Source organism: Bombyx mandarina, chromosome 25 (assembly GCF_030267445.1).
Source record: "Bombyx mandarina strain Sakado chromosome 25, ASM3026744v2".
Lineage (NCBI taxonomy): Eukaryota > Metazoa > Arthropoda > Insecta > Lepidoptera > Bombycidae > Bombyx > Bombyx mandarina.
The window spans coordinates 10,013,951-10,035,216 of record NC_143231.1 but is presented as its reverse complement, the minus strand read 5'-3'; positions in this window follow the sequence as shown (position 1 = coordinate 10,035,216).

Here is a 21,266-nt window from a genome sequence, read left to right as displayed (position 1 = left end):
CAGTAATGTGTTTCGGTTTGAAGGGTGGGGCAGCCGTTGTAACTATATTGAGACCTTAGAACTTATATCTCAAGGTGGGTGGCGCATTTACGTTGTAGATGTCTATGGGCTCCAGTGACCACATAACATCAGGAGAGTAAAGAGATTGTTCAGTCGTGTATACCAAAAAAATTAGACCACAGTGTCAATCTCCTTCTCTCTCGCTCGCTCATTCTCGGTAGAGCGGTCGTGGCGTCATGTTTTTTTTTATTGCTTAGGTGGGTTGATGAACTCACGGCCCACCTGATTTTAGATGGTTACCGGAGCCCATAGATATCTACAACGCAAATGCCGCCACCTACCTTGAGATGATAGTTCTAAGGTCTCAGTTTTTACAGTACAACGGCTGCTCCACCCTTCAAGCCGCAAACGCATTACTGCTTCACGGCAGAAATAAGCATGGTGGTGGTACCTACCCGTGCGGCCTCACAAGAGGTCCTACCACCATTAATTACGCAAATTATAATTTAGCTTGTTTGATTTTTATTACACGATGTTATTCCTTCACCGTGAAAGTCAATTGTGAACATTTGTGAAGTACGTATTTCATAAAAAAAATTGGTGCATGCCTGAGGGATTCGAACATCGTTGCATCGCTAGATACGAATGCACCGGACGTCTTAACCTTTAGACCACGACGAATTCAAATCTTCACTTTCGTTGACAACACAATTAATGTTTGATAGTATTCATGTGCTTTCAAATAACAAACTATAAGTTCTACAATAATTCGGAAGACCGTACCTGTCATCAGGTAATATCTACCACGTCGGTCATACCCCGAAACGTTCACAAGAATGAGAATGATTGCGTACCTACCAAAAAAAATTCGCCAACAATCACGAGTACATACATTCGGATATCGATTTTATGATCCCCTTTCTACCATTATTATTTTTTTACATAACAAAGAAGAAAATATAAGGAGGAGTTTCGCAAGGGCCTGGCGCCCCTATGTTGAGTTTGTGTGCGTCGGTGAACGACTCGGATAGTGGCGGGGCGCGTGTGTGCGTGCGCTGAGACGATCGACGGACTCGAGCGAAATAAGGGGAGTGATTTGTGTGCCGATTTCTTTTTTTGATACTTGATACACTTGAGATGAATTCACGAAAATTATATCAATTTACAAATCCTAGGACTTAAACATAATTTGCTCATTTATATTTTATGATATATTTAAGCAATGTAACACGATTTTACAGTTGTAATTGAGTAAATTTATGAGTAATGGATTCAAGAAAAAAATTCTGGACAATCAACATCGATAAACGTACATAATGTGTCTTTAGTAATAGAATTTGTCTAAATTACGAGTCATTTAAACGTTAAAGTATCAATACATACGAATCCAAGTATAAGAAATGGAGGGGCCGAAGAAAACATCTCTTGGCTTTCTCCCCTCGCCGCACACATGCGTACCAAGTTTGCGTACTTAAAAAAATACTCAAAACGCACACATAGATCCATCAATAGATTCATTAGACGCATTTCTTTGATACAACGTGGCTTTTAACGGACTCGCCGATAATTTTATGCGTGCTGTTACGATTTAGGTATTTTCCGAAAATTATCTTTCAGTTTTCGTTTTTTTTTTTTTTTTTTTTTATTGCTTAGATGGGTGGACGAGCTCACAGCCCACCTGGTGTTAAGTGGTTACTGGAGCCCATAGACATTTAGAACGTAAATGCGCCAGCCACCATGAGATATAAGTTCTAAGGTCTCAGTATAGTTACAACGGCTACCCCACCCTTCGAACCGAAACGCATTACTGCTTCACGGCGGAAATAAGCGGGGTGGTGGTACCTACCCGTGCGGACTCCCAAGAGGTCCTACCACCAGTGATTACGCAAATTATAATTTTGCGGGTTTGATTTTTATTACACGATGTTATTCCTTCACCGTGGAAGTCAATCGTGAACATTTCTTGAGTACGTATTTCATTAGAAAAATTGGTACCCGCCTGCGGGATTCGAACACCGGTGCATCGCTACACACGAATGCACCGGACGTCTTATCCTTTAGGTCACGACGACTTCAGTTTAGTGTCTATGTGGTATTCCAGAATGATAATAGTCCATCAACTTGAATAAGTGTCGTAAAAAGGACTAAGCAATCCATTGTATATCGGCAGTAGCATTTTCTTACTACTATACCAGCAGACTGCGATAGTCAACCATCGTTAACAGGCGGTGTGGGCGTTGTGGGCCGGCACGGATGGATAGCGTCATGCGATACTATCTATTTAATTGAATGTCAAAACAAACAAGTCAAAAGGACTTGGTAATTCGACTCCAAGTCAAACTTCTATGAGCTCCGATAATCATTTGTTACAATTTCCACTAAGAAATGACCTCTATTATTGATCATCGAATTCATACCGATAAGGCACTTGAATGTTACTATTCTTTTTTTTTCCTACGTATGCTGAATGCCTTGAGAGGCTATTTCAGCTTCGCTTGACGTGTAATGAGCTCACGGGGCTCAAACCGGCAGTGTTGCTAACACTGGCCCTAGCAAGAGCAGTGCTTCGCAGAATCTACCACCAGATCGGAAACGCGACCCACTGAGAAGATCCAGCGAGAAACTCAGTGGGCTATGTCTATGGGTGTTACTCTTCTATAAGACACATTCACTATAGAAACACTATAAAAAAATAGAGGTGGACGTATATACATATGTATGTACATATATTGAACGCGTGTATTGTGTTGTATGATTGGTAAAATAAAATTTATGAATTTCTATTTTATATAGGTATTCACTTTCTACTCATGTGTGATGTTGATGATGGAAACTTCTATGGTTTTTGTTTACAATTTTTTAATATATTATATATCTGTTTCGTACAGTCGGTTTCCCAACTAAATTTCAAATAACTAAATAAATTTCAGAATAAGCATTCGATTTTAAATGAGTTCTTTTGACGCAATTTATTACTTTTGCTATGCTTTTTGAGGTTTTGAAGTATAGTTACGTAACTCTGGCGTAATTTTCGTTAATTCAAAACATTTCAAAGCTTAGAACGGATGTACTCAAAATAAATTCAATCTTAAATCATGATTTACATTATTTAGTTCACATATCGATCGAATTCTCTCACCTAGAGAGAGTCAGCCTACAGCCACATGTAGGCTGACTCTGTTTCGATGACAACACGTGCCTAGTTTTTAGTGCATATTTTATGAGCAGCAAAATTTAAATTGCATAGAAATAATTACGTCTTCACTGGGTGATTTTTTCGACCGCATTCGCAGTTAGGGCTTCGGATAAACTTCCCCCCAGCGTTTGATGTCGCGACGTCTTGCAAGATGAATGTGCAGGGGTGAATTTTATATTTCGTAGCACGCCTGAAGATTGTAGGGGATGTTTACCCGACTAAGTCACTATCAATGTTAGTTTATGGTTTTATTGTGGTACTTAGTATAGTATTGTCGCGTGTTCCCAAATCAGTGATCCGTCCCTAACCTGATTTTTATGGTTGTTCATTAAAATTCAAGCTCAAGATTCAGCTAATATTAAGTGGTTCACAAAGCCCATGAACAGCAACACAACGTGAATGCTATAACCTTTTTTACTATCCTACCTAAGCTGATAGCCTTGAGAGGCTATTTCAGCGTAACCTTAACTAGTAGGTGGGCTAGGCTCACGGGGCTCAAACCGGAGTGATGCTAACACTGACCCTAGCAAGAGCAGTGCTTCGCAGAATCTACCACACGATCGGAAATGCGACCCACTGAGAAGATCCGTCGAGAAACTCAGTGGGCTGTGTCTATGGGTTAATTCGCTCGTGGAGCCCTTCGTCACAAGCGACGGGTTCGACGAGGACGGTGACCGGTGCTTGTGGTACCTAAAAGCACCGTTAATGGATCGAGAGGATCCGTAATGACGTGTTTTGGGCGACGTCGACTGTTTACCATTCGGTCTACAGGATCGGGTTGCTATAACCCACTTTCATACTTTTATACATATGCAGTAACTCCAACCATCCTTCTACAATTTTTTTACAACTTCGTGGGTGGCATTTTTATGTCTAGCTTATGTTTATCACGTTTAAAAACAAGATAAGCTACCATAGCCATATATATATATTTATTTCTTAGATGGAAGGACGAGCTCACAACCCACCTAGTGTTAAATGGTTACTGTAGCCCATAGTCATTTACGACGTAACTGCACCACCTTGAGATATAAGTTCTAAGGTCTCAAGTATAGTTACAACGGCTGCCCCACCCTTCAAACCGAAACGCATTCCTGCTTCACGGCAGAAATAGGCAGAATGGTGGTACCTACCCACGCGGACTCACATGAGAGACATTAGCTCTTAAGTTATTAAACAGAAAATGTTGGTTGCTGTGGCCGATATCAGTTTGGAACCATGAAAATTTTATGAATGAACATTCTAATCAACATTCGAAAGGACATACATACGTAAGCAATCTCCATAAACAAACTTCAAATTTACATCAATAGATTGCCGATTAGATACTGTTATTAAAATTAGTGAGCAACCACAAACTGCGGTGGGTAGGGATCATGCCAAAACTATGTAATAATTGCTTTAATACGTAAATCATAGAGCGGGTGATTGAATCTAAATAGAGATGATTCAATATATTCATTGTCTGATGCCCTTACTATTAGTAGTACTACTTACTATTAATACTCTTAATACTATTTTATTTTAGGTATATGAAATGCGTTACCATACGTAAAGTAAATGTCGCCTCCTACTTTGAAACATGGAGTGGAAGATTTAGTATTACTAGAGGTCCCGCAGTAGTCGAAATTCGACTATAATTAATTGGAATTATAAGTTTGTACACTATTATGATTGTATTTTATACTTCTATAATCACAAATATCGCCAAGACTACACTGTGAAAAATATTAAAGATAAACAATATATAATCTATTCTCAATTTGACAACAGACGTCAAGAACAAAAGTTTGACAATAAGTAGTAAGCATGCGTGTGTGCGTCAAATACATGGTATGTAGTGTGTGTAATGTTTTCTTTATGGATTTAATGTATCTTTTATGCATTATTTTAAAAAAATATTAGCATTGTACACTTCTTCTCTATATTCTCTATAAGTGTGGGAAATTTCATACTCCTCCGTCCCCGCAATTTTCGTAAAAAGGGATACAAAATTTTTGCTTCACGTATTAATATATAGATTAACAGCTGTCCAACCCTTCAAAGCGGAACACATAACTAGTTCGCAGCAAGAATAGGCTAGCGATACCAAAACGTACCTAGCGTCTAGGACGTCTTATGAGTCCGCACGGGTAGGTACCACCACCCTGCCTATTTCTGCCGTGAAGCAGTAACGGGTTTCGGTTTGAAGGTGGCAGTCGTTATGCTGTAAAAAAACGGAGACCTTAGAAATCATGATTCAAGGTAGGTGGCAGCATTTATGTTGTAGATGTCTATGGGCTCCGGTAACCACTTAACATGTAAGAAAAAAAAAACTATTCGTGTTAATTTGAATTTTCTGTTATTAAAAAAGCCTTCCTGAAGAGTACCAAGCTTAGAATTATCATGTTTTTTATGGAAGTTTATAATTTCGTATCATTCAATCTCTCAATTCGAAGATTATATATATCATCAAAGATTCAACGCATTTCTTAGACCATCACAAACCCGCAATGAATATCGATAATAACTACGTATTTGCGAATAACAAAATGACTGAACGGATTGAAAACATCGAATTCCCTATAAATAATTATGGGTTATTGAATAGATACGCCGGTGTGGTCATGCGTGTAATGAATCCTTCTGGTGCAGGCCCTTGTTGAAGGAGGCACCGCCGCCCGCCGAGAGTGACGACTTGGCCGCTACGCCGATAGACCTCTGTCCTAAGTCATTAGAGAAAGCTTTGACATCAATATCTTACTATAGTTTGAAAGAAAATCTTTTTTTTATGATTGAAGTATTACTGGTGGTAAAAATTATAATAAAAATAACAGACGCATTTAGAAGTCACCGTGGCCTAAAAGATAAAACGCCTGGTGCATTAGTATCGAGTGATGCAACGATGTTCGAATCTACTAATTTTTGTAATGAAATACCTACTAGCAAATGTTTACGAACGACATCCAAGTTTTTTTTTATGATTGAGGTATTACTGGTGTTCCGGAGGCCTTTCCAGTTTCACCAGGATAGGTGAGCGAGTAAAGGCTCAGCCAGAAGGGGTAGGCATTGCTAACAGCTGCCCGAGCGCCTCCGAAGGAGACCTAACAACTCAAGAGTAGCTGCTTCGCGAATGAATTTACTATCGGATCGGAATCGCGACCCGCTGAGAAGATCCGGCGAGAAACTCAGCGAGCTGATGCACGGATTAGGTTGCACGTCGACCTCTTTGTCGAGTTCCTCAGCCTGCTCCTAGTGCTAGAGCTGAATGTATCTAATACAAGAGTTATTGGATCTGATGGATCCGTAAGGACGTGTAAAATCAATTATTAACAGACACATATATATGTCGGAGAAGGTAATTAGTTTGGTAGGTAAACGAAACGCAGCACGATTCCAGAGAGATGGCAGCACAATTGCGGTATCGTCGGAACTCGATTAACCTCGTGCTATGATAGAGTCTAGCCAATGGAGGCGCGTAGACGCCATCACACTTACCAACCAGCCTTCTTGAAGAGCGGTGCCTCCGTCTTAAGAACTGTCATTCGTTTTGATTTGCTAACGTCATGAGAAGATTTATAATTCTTTCTAAGACAACAAACATGATTGGTGTACTCAATATTTCTCTTATCTCGATCACCCTATTCGCCTCTATCATGTCTAATGATGGTGTTAATAATTGTGACTTCTCCGACATATATATTTCGTATCACCTGTGCTCTTCTCAAATCAAATAAAAGAACAATTGTGAAATTTTGTGAAATAAATTGTAGTTAAGATTTTTATAGATTTACTTTTTTAAGGATTATGGAAAACAGATATTTCATTTCTAATCTAAATGAATATAATAAATTACAATTTCATCTCAGAAGAATAATAATCTCATCTCAATATGATTGGTTTTAAATCGATCGATAAATATCAAAGTACAAATCACGTTAGCCAAGTGATATTTGAAGTCGCACCTTATTAAGAAGATTATCTTCGAACCATCTTATTTTAAAACCTCATAGAAAAAAGTTATGAAATAGTACATCTATTAATGCAACATTGAACCCGAAGGTTTGAGAGAGAGCCTTCGAAACGCCATCTCTTATCTATATATATAAAAATGAATTGCTGTTCGTGAGTCTCGCTAAAACTCGACAACGGCTGGACGGATTTGGCTAATTTTGGTCTTGAATTATTTGTGAATGTCCAGAGAAGGTTTAAAAGGTAGATAAATATGAAAATGCTTGGAATTAAATAAAAATAACAATTTTGTTTTTCCTTTGATGTGTCCCCCGTCGGTATTTTATTTATCGATTGAGGCACTACGAAGTCTGCCGGGTCAGCTAGTCGCTTATAAATCGTTCCATAGGTAAATTCATATCTAGCTCACCTACTTGGCGACTGATAAGTGGACGACAGTTCGCGTGGGCTCGATAAACGTGACGTACCCTTGTTTGTTTACATTGTATAAACGAAGGATCTATGTCAGCTGTCATCAATGTCAGCAAACTTATAGTATTTTGATTATAATACGTGAAGCAAAAACTTTGTATCCCTTTTTACGAAAATTGCGCGGACGGAGGAGTATGAAATTTTCCACACTTATAGAGAATATAGAGAAGAAGTGCACAATGCTAATATTTTTTTTAAATAATGCATAAAAGATACATTAAATCAATAAAGAAAACATTACACACACTACATACCATGTATTTGACGCACACACGCATGCATACTATTTATTGTAAAACTTTTGTTCTTGGCGTCTGTTGTCAAATAGAAAATAGATTAAATATTGTTTGCCTTTGTTAATATTATTTATAGTGTAGTCTTGGCGAAATTTTTGATTATAGAAGTATAAAATACAATCATAATAGTGTACAAACTTACAATTCCAATTAATTATAGTCGAATTTCGACTACTGCGGGACCTCTAGTTTTGATTATTATTTAAATTGATAATTCTGTTAAATGCCTACTTTGATATCATCTCACAAAAAAACATAAAATATGTAGTATGTTTACTTTTCTTATATATACACACATTTATTCCGAAAATTTTAAAATTTCTCTCTTGACTTGTAATATTCTATCTGAACCATAAGAAGTAAGTAAGCAAGCACACATCTCAGGAAAATGTCAAAATAGCGTTGTATTGCTTTATTTTACCTAAGTATCCGAACGGCAATTTTAGTTAATACGTGTTTATTTTTAACAAAAAAAAACTCTCATACTTATTTATTATTATATTATACCTTAAAATGAGACTGATCTTCGAGTTCCACGTTGTTCAACCATATCGAATAACAAAATATAGCAATGTGTTTTTTTCACGTTACTCTCTAATTACTCGTACACACCTTTAATTTATGTTTTTTCTCTACTTATTCGCTGGTTACCTAAGAGGCTATTTCAGCTTCTCCTTGACGTTTAGGTGAGCTCACGGGGCTCAAACCAGACGAAGTTGCTAACACGAACCCTAGCAAGAGCCGTGCTTCGCAGAATCTACCACCGGATCGGAAACGCGACCCACTGAGAAGATCCGGCGAGAAACTCAGTGGGCTGTGTCTGTGGGTTAATTTACTCGTCGAGCCCTTCGTCGCAAGCGACGGGTTCGGCGAGGACGGTGACCGATGCTTGAGGTACCTAAAAGCACCGTTAATGGATTGGAGGATCCGTAATGACGTATTTAGGACGACGTCGACTGTTGTCTATTCGGTCCACAGGATCGGGTATGTCAGATATTTTACTGGTGGTAGGACCTCTTTTGAGTCGGCGCGGGTGGGTACCACCACCTTGCCTATTTCTGCCGTGAAGCAGTAATGCGTTTCGGTTTGAAAGGTGGGGTAGCCGTTGTAACTATACCTGAGACCTTAAAACTTATGTCTCAAGGTGGGTGGCGCATTTACATTGTAAATGTCTATGGGCTCCAGTAACCACTTAACACCAGGTGGGCTGTGAGCTCGTCCACCCATCTAAGCAATAAAAAAAAAGATAAGTGTAAATATTACGTAAATAAATACAGTAAGTCAGGGCGAGATGGGCGGGCGGTCGGCGGCCGGAGGGCGGCGACACAGGAAACGCTCACTTCGCATCTGATTGCTATCCTGTCGAACTTATATCGTTTGACTTAGGAAATTCGTTTACGACAGAGTAATCATAGTTAAGGAAAAGCGCATTCCAAAGAAAATTATTTTAAATATACTTGTGCCATTTTTAACACGCCAATGAAAAAAAGAAGAAACTAAAATTCATAGTACCTACAAACGAATTGCGTTTTTATGTGTATGAGATTGCGACATGTATACGCTACAGAATTTTATCGCCTATCATCAATGGATTTGTACATTCAAAATATTTGGACTTATCAAATTAACAAAATAATTTAAAGTCATCCTCGCCTAAGAGCCTGTTCCAATATCGTGTCGTATGATGCGGCTATCTATACCTACCCAATTTCAAATGCAGAACAAATTATTTAAAATAAAAACATACATGCACGAATATCGCATATGTTCATGGATAAACAAATAGCGTCGTGTAATTAACGAAATTACCAAAAAATTACAAGCTTTTGCAATAAGACAGCACGCATCACCATAAGGATGGACGAAAATATACCAAACTGTTTGGAATTTAATGTTCATTTTAAATTTAGAATTATTTTAAGAATCGATTCAAACATAAGGCCGACCTATAAAAAACACTCAGAAGTTCCAAATTAGTAGTCCAATTTGTTGCATAAGCACTGGTTATCCTAGAGAAGCTGTTATATAAAAAAAACCGGGACTGCAACACTATTTGTGCCGCGAAGTAGCCTGTCCTTCCGGTTGGTGCTTAAATAATTAAATGACGAAAACAAATGAGAAATAAATACGTCTAAAGAAAATTCACCTCTATTCTTTTCCAGAAAGGCCAAAAGATAACGATAAGATATGCTTAGCTTAATAGCGGTCTAACTCTGAAATCAGGAATAAGCTTTTATTTCAAAATAGAGAGGGAAAGAGAGAGAGAGAGAACACACTAACACACCAAAACACAATTAACATTAAAAAACACACAACAAGCAGATACATTTGTACAATAGGCGGTCTTATCGCTAAAATACACAATGCTTACGATCTGATATATCCGATTTTTATAATGTGAGCCAAAATTAGTGTAACCCATTTCCCATCCCATCTCTGAAGTCTTCCAATAATCACAACGATGTCGTCAAGGGGTATTTCGGAAACTTTAATTAATTGTAACACGGACAGATTTTATTTACCTTTCAGACACAGAAAGCACCATAGATAACAAAACTAAACAGAAGGCTTTTGAATAGATATAATAATTGAGTTTATTTTTTACAAAATCGTCTCAAGGCAATGATTTTCTTCACACAATACATAATGGCAAAATCTTTACATTTGTATTTTTCAATATACAATCATAGCGGCCTACTGTATAAGTAACTAAAACCAAAGAAGTTATTGTATCCATCAAATATATATCTGTTAACATCCATAAAAAAATAAAAAATAAAAGAAGACTTCAATTACATTTAATCTTCTATACCATTCTTCTGTGGTTATACCTAGGTAGGTAGGTACTAGGTATAGGATAGTATAGGATCCTCTGAGATAAATTAAAACATAGACCCGATGGACCCGAACTAAACTGTTATTTCGAACATTGTAATAAGAAAGGAAGATGCGTAATTTTTGGTGAATTTATTTATCATGATATATATTTTTAAAAAGAGATATTCAGGATCTGATGTTTTAAAACATACTACATTAATAAACGAACATTAAGTGTTTTTGGCGGAAACTCTAATAAGCGATGGATTTTTTTTGTAAAAACAGTTTTTTTATTAATTGTTTACCTATCGCTAATAACCTCGAGTGGTTATGCTATCTTCACCGAATGTATACGCGAGCTCACGGAGCTCAGCTTATTTTACCCGTGCGGACTCACAAGAGGTCCTACCACCAGTAATTACGCAACTTATATTTTTGCGGTTTTGATTTTTATTACACGATGCTATTCCTTCACCGTGGAAGTCAATCGTGAACATTTGCTAAGTACATATTTCATTAGAAAAATTGGTACCCGCCTGGGATTCGAGCACCCGGTGCATCGCTCAACACGAATGCACCGGACGTCTTATCCTTTAGGCCACGACGACATCAAAGCGAATCATCCTGGGAGAAAATGGGGGAAAATACATGCCAAATACGTATTTCCTTAGAAAAAATTGGTGTCTACGCGAAGATTTGAACATACGCACTGTTGGATGATTTAGATTACACCAATATTGTCCGGTAAGCCACGGTGTGTTCATATTCAAAAACATTTTAGGAAATAAAACATATTTTTTTTGTGTATAATATTGTATTCACTAATAATTCTGTTTCATTAATCATTATACGAACATCACACAATAATGTTATGGCTTAAATGGCGTACCACGTGACCGTTCCTTTATTAATCCATAAATTATAGGTATTATAAACATTTAATTGTCACCCGCCAACTACATGCCTTACAATCTACAAGTACATCACCGACGCTCTTATCACAATTTACTAAGGCTCATAATTGTACAAAATGTAATTCAAAACATTGTATTTAGAAAAGCTTTCGTAACATCGAATTTTTTTTTTTTCATACCGTTCATTTATAGAGTTGTCAATGTTGTTTTCGTTATACGACCAAGGTTATCAAATATAAATACAACATAGATTATATTCTGTTTGTCGTCTACGTTCTATGCCGCATGCTAATCTTTCGAGATGTTGCAGTATCGTGAGGTAGTTCAACGCTTTCAAATTTTCGGTAAATCCTATTTCATCTTCACCAGAAGTACCCTCAATGTACTTCTAAAGTCATAGTGACGGACGTGCTTAATTTTGTACCATAAATCTTCAATGTCTATTCAAAACGAGCTATAATCAAATTTATAGGCCACAAATTCAATAAATTCAAATTCATCCATCATCACACTTTTTTTTATGACCAACAAACAAAAAAAAGCAATAACATTACAATATTTCCGTATACGGAATGCAGTTTCGGCAAACTTAACGAATCAACGAGTTGCGTGTACGAGGGGGGTCTTGCTAAAAAAAATACCCCATCAGGATAACGCAATGAGACGGATGCTGAAATAGCGAAATAAATCCGAACCGATACACCGCAACGTGGCGCAACCCCAGATCCAGAGTTCCCCTTCCGGAATACAAAAATGCCAAAATGGCGGCGACGGTAACGCATCTTGAGTTCTCTCTCAAAATCGGAAATATGAATTGGAATATCGGAAATATATCTGATAGATAGATAAATTCGGCTTTGAGTTTTATTTATGATATTTTTATTGCCGTAGCTCAATTATAAAAATGAGCCTGTTGACTGTGGTTACTTGTAAATAATTGTGAAAAATAAGCACCTAACCGAATTGAAAATCTTTCATTTATCGAATTTATTGATTTTTTTTTTTGTAATATACGACCTCTGTACATTAAGCTACGTTTTAGCAGTAAATATGTAGAAAACTTCTCGAGAGAATTACAAAGTTTAAAAGAAATTTCCCGACTGTCTTCTTTGTGGCGTTCGTTAATAGAAACAAAACTTTTTTTCGTAGAATACCTATTGACTATAGTCCATAGGAATAACAGGACTGGTAACATATCAGTAAAAATGATTTTTAGAGTTTTTTAATATTCAATAACCATAATAGAGAGAATAAAGATCCCAAGGACGCTGTCCCATGCGACTGCGATCAAATTTGAGCGACGCTAAACTCAGATGTATACAGTATACGATGCTGTGTGCTTAGTGCGAGTTTCTTAACGTTCTCGATAGCGTGAAAGTTAAGCCAATTTTGTATGCAGTTGGAACAGCGCCCCTAGCGGCAAACGTACGCAAACGGTCCCATTCCATCTATATACTAATATTATAAAGAGGAAAGATTTGTTTGTTTGTTTGTTTCGAATAGGCTCCGAAACTACTGGACCGATTTGAAAAATTATTTTTCCATTAGAAGCCGACATTGTCCCTGATGAACATAGGCTACTTTTTTTTCATTTTTTTAAATTTTATTTTTTTGATTTCATGTGTGTTTTAATGTTTCCGAAGCGAAGCGAGGGCGGGTCGCTAGTACAAATATAAACTAACTTTTACGCTATCGAGAACGTTACGAAACTCGCACTAAGCACACAGACCGCGCTGCAGATGATACGAATTGGTGGAAGGACATAGTCCTTGATAAAATTTTGCATAGAAAATACGACCGTCAGTTCAGAGGACGACGACGCGCAGGCGAATATTAAATATGTAGATCATTGTAATAATATTTTCTTTTGAAAAGAAACGTGGTCACCGTAGAATTAATATTTTGTTTAAAGATTTATATTGCTGTCTGATTTCTCAAACCGGCACGATACAGACAATTGTAACACACTTGAAAATGTCAATACCTTGCCGAAATCGATATTCAGGATTTAATTTATTATCTTCCAAATCTGGACAGATTCTAAATTGTCTTTTTTTTATTACTTAGATGGGTGGACGAGCTCAAAAAATTAATTCTGAAAAACTTCTATGTCTAAATATTTCGCTTCTATTTGTGTTTTAAATTTAGAATATTGGTGTAAACGGCCGGAATATCATTATTTTTAGCTGGTACAATTGTAATTAAAATCTGTGTTAAAAAAAAATTGCTACTTACATAATATTATGTGGTGTAGCATTGAAAATGGCTCAAACGTTTTGGCTGATTTCATTTTCGTTGCGTTCATTTTTGTCGTAACAAGGTTTGTATGAAAGACATATTTTTTTTTGGAAATTTTACGGGTTTAAATTCATTCAATTGGGTACAGTCACAACGAAGCGCTCCATATGACAGCGATGGAGACGGAAGGTTTTTTTTCTTATTGCTTAGATGGGTGGACGATCTCACAGCCAACCCGGTGTTAAGTGGCTACTGAAGCCCATAGACATCTACAACGTAAATGCGCCACCCACCTTGAGATATAAGTTCTAAGGTCTCAACGGCTGTCCCACCCTTCAAACCGAAACGCATTACTGCTTCACGGCCACACGTTGGGGGTGATCTGTGTTCACGGCAGAAATAAGCAGGGCGGTGGTACCTACCCGTGCGGAATCACAAGAGGTCCTACCACCAGTAAAAACTGTAAATTGTTTGTAAAACTATTTCTCTATTTGAAAACTGATTGTTAAGTTATTTCTCTATAGTTTCATCCAGCGAGGAAGCCGAGGAATAAGTTTGTAAGCACTACATCGTAATTTAGGTTTCTTTTTAATACAAATTCGTTCACGCTGTTTCCTTGCTACAACATTTACAAGCATGTCGTCTATACGAACGACGTACCCCGATTTAGCGGTTCGCCAAAATTCAAATAATTTATCGCACACCGGAAGTCTTCGCTGCTTCCCGCGTCGTCACAATGGCTCCGCACCGTTTCCGGTTCGTACTTGAGCCTGAATATATTCACTTCCTTAGTCTTAATAAGAACGCAATAAATAATGTTTATTAGTCGTCTGAGGGTTTCGGGTGGAGCGAGCTTTTGTAATACTAATAGATAATAAGTTAATAACGTTACGTCTGTATTGATCAATTTTATAATATAGTATTTTATAAAAAAAAATATTTAAAAAAATTTATCAATTTTGTTTTTGAGACAAATAAAAGAAGTATTTTTTAAAAATCGTCTTTTTCTCTTCATTATTTTTTCTATCGGAAACATGTAGATCTGATTTTTTCTTTTTTTTTCAGATTTGTCCGGCTATCGAAGGAGATGACTTTATCAAAAACTTGAAACTTTCAAATTAATTCCCCTATCATCTCAGGAAATGAAGAAAATCGTGATTCATATCAGTGCTCTGTTTAAATCCCATTTAACAAAATAATTCCCAATTCGTCACGATTTGATTGAGAGTTTTATAATATATCGAATGTGCTCACCGACCACCCGATTTAAAATGAATAACCTCATCGACACTTGGACATCACTAAATAAATATAACCGCCCGCCTTAAGACATAAAGAAGTTTTTATGCTATTGTAATAAAAATATATTTCCTCCATTTCAGATCGGAAATCAAGAATCCTTCAAGGAAGGAATTGGTGCCCTTGTGCGAACTCACAACACAACCTGTGAGCTGGTGTTCAGCTGTGCCCCTAGCATTGCTGATGTCCATGAGCATCATGACCACTAAACATGAAGGATGCTCGTCTAAACATTAATATTTAAAAAAAAAAAGATAAATATGTCAGGAGCTAACGAGCGAGTTTGTATCTATATATTAATACGTGAAGCAAAAACTTTGTATCCCTTTTTAAGAAAATTGGGCGGACGAAGGAGTATGAAATTTTCCACACTTATAGAGAATATAGAGAAGAAGTGCACAATGCTAATATTTTTTTAAAATAATGCATAAAAGATACATTAAATCAATAAAGAAAACATTACACACACTACATACCATGTATTTGACGCACACACGCATGCATACTATTTATTGTCAAACTTTTGTTCTTGACGTCTGTTGTCAAATTGAGAAGAGATTAAATATTGTTTGTCTTTGTTAATATTTTTTATAGTGTAGTCTTGGCGAAATTTGGGATTATAGAAGTATAAAATATAATCATAATAGTGTAAAAACTTACAATTCCAATTAATTATAGTCGAATTTCGACTACTGCGGGACCTCTAGTATAGATAAATACATTAGATGTCTACATAACTATTTTTATATAAGAATATTGGGTATTACAGTTACCGGCCCAATTATTTTAAAACGAAATCAATGAGCTTTTTGGCACTCGCACACCGTAACTAAAATTACTTTTACGATTTTATTCTAAGATTTTCATTGTTATTATGTCATTATATGTAGGTATCAATTCAGAAGTTTCGAATAGTTTCTAGTTTTTTTTTCATTGTTTAGATGGGTGGACGAGCTCACAACCCACCTGGTGTTAAGTGGTTACCGGAGCCCGTAGACGTCTACAACGTAAACGCACCACCCACTTTGATATATAAGTTCTAAGGTCTCAGTATAGTTACAACGGCTGCCCCACCCTTCAAGCCGAAACGCATTACTGCTTCACGGCAAAAATAGATGGGGAATATTTTTACGTGAACCGACGACTAAAATGTTGTCTTAAATTAAATCCAGATTAAACCGTCAAGGTAAATGAATTATGACATGAATAAGTTTCGGAAGTTTTGCAGCGAGTTCTTGTATGTTTGAAAATTGTACACTTGCGCGTTGAAGTGTAATTTTTTTTTTTCCTACCTAAGCTGGTAGCCTTGAGAGGCTATTCCAGCGTAACCTTAACTAGTAGGTGAGCTCACGGGGCTCAAACCTGACGACGTTGCTAACACGAACCCTAGCAAGAGCCGTGCTTCGCAGAATCTACCACCGGATCGGAAACGCGACCCACTGAGAAGATCCGGCGAGAAACTCAGTGGGCTGAAGTGTAATAGAAATTACACCACTGACCGCAAATAATGGAATAATAATAATAATTGAAAACGGGTTTTTCACAGATCGAATCTGTTCGAAATAACGTAATTACAATTCGAAATGCCGGACATTTCAAGGATTCTCCAAGTTAAACAGTTACCGAAACTAGAGAATAGCGCTTATTCGCTCATTGTCCAAGATAAACTACGATCAGTTATACTATTGAGTTATTGCTTTGTTGTTATTAATACAATAAATCGACAAGTTGCCAACTTCGGAACACCGGACTTACGGACCAAGAAATTAAACTAGGACTCCCGCTGACCATAATAGTTCGATAGTGAAGTGTATTTACCGTTTATTTTTAATATCGATAAATATAAAAAGTTCTAAACTGCTTTTTGTTTCAATCACTAGATTTCAAATGAGAGCATCGGGGCGCTTGTGTGAATACATTAACTGCACCCAATTTAATGGATACATCAGTAATTTTCATCTCAATATGTAATAATGTTACGTAAAAGACTATTTGCGTGAAATCCCAAATCACACTATTCAATGCTATCAATGTAGCTATTGCACAGTAAAGATAACTGAACAAAAACATTACAAATTCTTTATTACAATGAGATAGTACTGCCGCTAGTAAACCTATCGATCGTTACTAATGTTAAACGAATAATCGAATATACAGTATAGTAATCGATATATGTAAGTGTGATAATCACTAGCGGTGTTTGTGAACGCCGAGACCGAGTATTTAAGCTGAAATTGTAGCTTACTTATTACCTGAGATCGCAAAACTTGCTCGAAACTCTACACACTCCAAACGCATAATGTTCTAACTGACATACTTCTTTAATTTTTTGCCACGTACCATCCGGCTATGGAATGAGCTCCCCTCCACGGTGTTTCCCGAGCGCTATGACATGTTCTTCTATAAAAGAGGCTTGTGGAGAGTTTTAAGCGGTAGGCAGCGGCTTGGCTCTGCCCCTGGCATTGCTGAAGTCCATGGGCGATGGTAACCACTCACCATCAGGTGGGCCGTAAGCTCGTCTGCCTACAAGGGCAATAAAAAAAAAGTTACATTAAACTTTTTATTGATTCAAAAAAAATTACACAAAGCGAAGAATTAAAAAAAAAAAAACAGTATTGTCATTAGAATATTATAAACGGGAGCTTTCGAATGAATATCAAGTATTGATGCTTATTATGGCATGTTTTAATTATCTAAATAAATAGATAAATATCGACTCGTTACATCTAAGTAGTGAAAGTTAAAAAGTCATGTAAGGCTAAGGTTGGATGTTATAAATCTACGATTTAAACCACTCAGATTGAGCATTGAAAATTGGATTTTTTTCTAATGTAGTAACTCGTGAAGTAAGATTCTTTTAAGGAGTTGCTCAAGTAATTCTCGTCTAAAAGTCGAGAACCTAAGAAAAAAGAGCTTGCTTTTCTACAAATTCGTGTAATTATCTACTAAAGCAGTTTTTGTATCAAATATTTAATTAATCTGGTGATAATACTTGTTTTGACGGAACTTAATTTTTTTATTACACGTGTTAAATTTTGTCGGTTTGATATTTGTAACAAACACAAAAATGTCAGTGATGTTCGGACCCAATAAAACCGTAAAAACAAACTTTGTATTTTAAATGCTAAATGTAGATATATGTATAAATTACACAAATATAAAATCAAAAACTTTGAAATAAAATGCACTTATGAACTGATAGTTTAATTTATTTACAACTTTTCAATTGCCCCTTTTTCCAAAACGTCGTTCGGTCGCTGTAAGCCAGGGTTTGCCGCGGCTGTGAACAAAACCCCGAAGTATTAACAACTCTAAGACTTCGTAACTTAACGACCAGCTGGCCGCCGGACCGAACTGACAGGCATATGGTAGCCGAAGAAAAACCTACACTTTTACACCCACCAGACGTTTAGCCATCGCAAAAGGGATACCATTGGATTTTTTACTGGTGGTAGGACCTCTTGTGATTCCTCACGGGTAGGTACCACTGCCTTACCTATTTCTGCCGTGAAGCAGTAATGCGTTTCGATTTGAAGGGTGGGGCAGCCATTGTAACTGTACTGAGACCTTAGAACTTATATCTCAAGTTGGCTGGCGCATTTACGTTGCAGATGTTCATGCGCTCCAGTAACCACTTAACACCAGGTGGGTTGCGAGTTCGTCCACTCATCTAAGCAATAAAAAAAATAAAAAAACCATCCATCCTGAAGTATCAGCCTCAGTCTGTATTGTCCCCCCTTCAAACTACCGCTTCGTGGTAAAAATATGCAGGATAGAGATACCCACCCAACCGGGCTCACAATACATCATGCCACCAGTTGTTCTTGTCCTAAGGTATCCCGCTGCTACATAGGACCCTCACAAGTTGTCTCCACTTGACCCTGTCTTGCGCTTGCTCCTTGACATCACTCCAGGTGACGTTGGCAGTCCTCGTCTCGCTCTCCAAGGTTCGTCACCAAGTGTGTACAGGGCGACCAGGTCGTCTCCTGCCAAGCGGTTGCCACTCAAACGCGATAGATGCTGCGTTGACTCCACTGCGCGGTATAGTGTGTCCTATCCAACGCCATTTCTGATGGTCAATCTCTTGCGCGATGGAGTTTTGGTCACATTTAGTCCAGAGGTCAGTAAACACGAAAATATTACTAATTTCGCATATTAATTAGGTACTACTATTCGTTAATAGTAGAGGTCATTTGAAAACGCATTTTACATACATATTTGTTTGAATTAGTAAGCTCCCTACGGAAATTTTACACCGCCAAAGCCGCATAGACTTGAAAATTTTCTATAGTTTAACACAATTTAGCCCAATGTTATTCATATATGAACTCTGTAATCATCAAGACTACTATTTCAAAAGTTGAACCGCCTCAAATCTTGATTTTCTCCTGTGTTACATATGGGTTCCAAAACACACAAATAGGACGAGAACACCCAAACCTACAACCCTATATATCTTTAACAAGAAGCCTGCCTCCTTAAGAACGAGATTAATTAAGCGATCGAAAACAACAGAATCATAAAATGAATCACAAATGTTGTGAGCAAGGTAAACCCGGGCGTATCATCAAACAAACAATTTAACTTTCATTGACACATAATTTCACACATCCAAATGTACTGTCATAGACATTATGAATCTTTAACCTCCCGCAAACTCCGCAAATAGCAAACTCAATATTAATAGCTATCTAACAAGATATGTATGTGCATAAATGAGCAGTCGATACTCGAAGGAAGCGCACGTCTGGGGTCGCAGATTACTAATCATTGATGCGGGCCGCCCGAATCTTAGCAAATTAATGGGGAAGATGTCCCTACTTGCGTAGGGGTGACACTTTTAGCAAACAATTTAATTGGACAATCTTTATTTTTAAAATATCGATGAATTATAAGTCAAGCGTTATTGCTATGTAATATAGATATGTTTTTGCAATTGTGCGCGCCACCTCGATAAAGCGGCACGACGCGAGAACCCTCTCATCGTGGCCGCCGGTAACTACATTCCCGATCCTGCGGACAGAATGGAAAGCAGTCGACGTCACCCCAAACACGTCATTTCAGATCCTCCCGTTCCACTAACGGTGCTTTTAGGTACCTCAAACACCAGTCGTTCTCCTCGAACCCGTCGCTTGCGACGAAGGGCTCGACGAGTAAATTAACCCTCAGACATACTTAATCAAGCCCACTGAGTTTCTCGCCGGATCTCCTCAGTGGGTCGCGTTTCCGATCCGGTGGTAGATTCTGCGAAGCACGGCTCTTCCTAGGGTTCGTGTTAACAACGTCATCAGGTTTGAGCCCCGTGAGCTCACCTACTGGTTAAGGCGACGCTGATATAGCCTCTCAAGGCTATCTGCTTAGGTAGGAATAAAAAAAAGCAATTGTGTCACAGCACTGAGAAACACGGTGCAAGGAAAGAAGAAACATAGACTTAGTCAACCCTAAACATAGTATTAATAAATAATAAATCCATTAAGGAATGGCGAACGTAGACATTTTACACTTTTTTAGTGTGACCAAGTAAAATCGTTATATTAACGCTTACATTAAAAGATTAGACAAACGCCCTAATGAGAACCAACAAGAATGGTCATTTACTAAGCTTAAACATATAGACGCGATATAGGCGATATAGGCAACCTTCGCATTCCAAGCGTTAATAAGCGAAATACATAGGTAGGTACTTTAAGCTATATAATGTGTTAAAAAGCACATTACTAAAAAAAACATTCAAGTATATATATTATATATATGTGGGCATACGAGCTTACGGCCCACCTGATGGTGAGTGGCTACCGTCGCCCATGGACTTCAGCAATGCCAGGGGCAGAGCCAAGTCGCTGCCTACTATTAACTATTCTCCACAAGCCTCGTTTGAAGAACAACGTGTCATAGCCGTCGGGAAACACCGTAGAGGGGGGCTCATTCCAAGGCCGGATGGTACGTGGTAAAAAAGATATCTGGAAACGCACTGTAGATGAACGCAGTAGCTCCAGGTAGTACGGATGAACTCTACTCCGGTGGCGGGCGGTGCGATGGTAAAAACGAGATGATGAGGTCGTCTCAAGCAATTCCTCAGGGCAC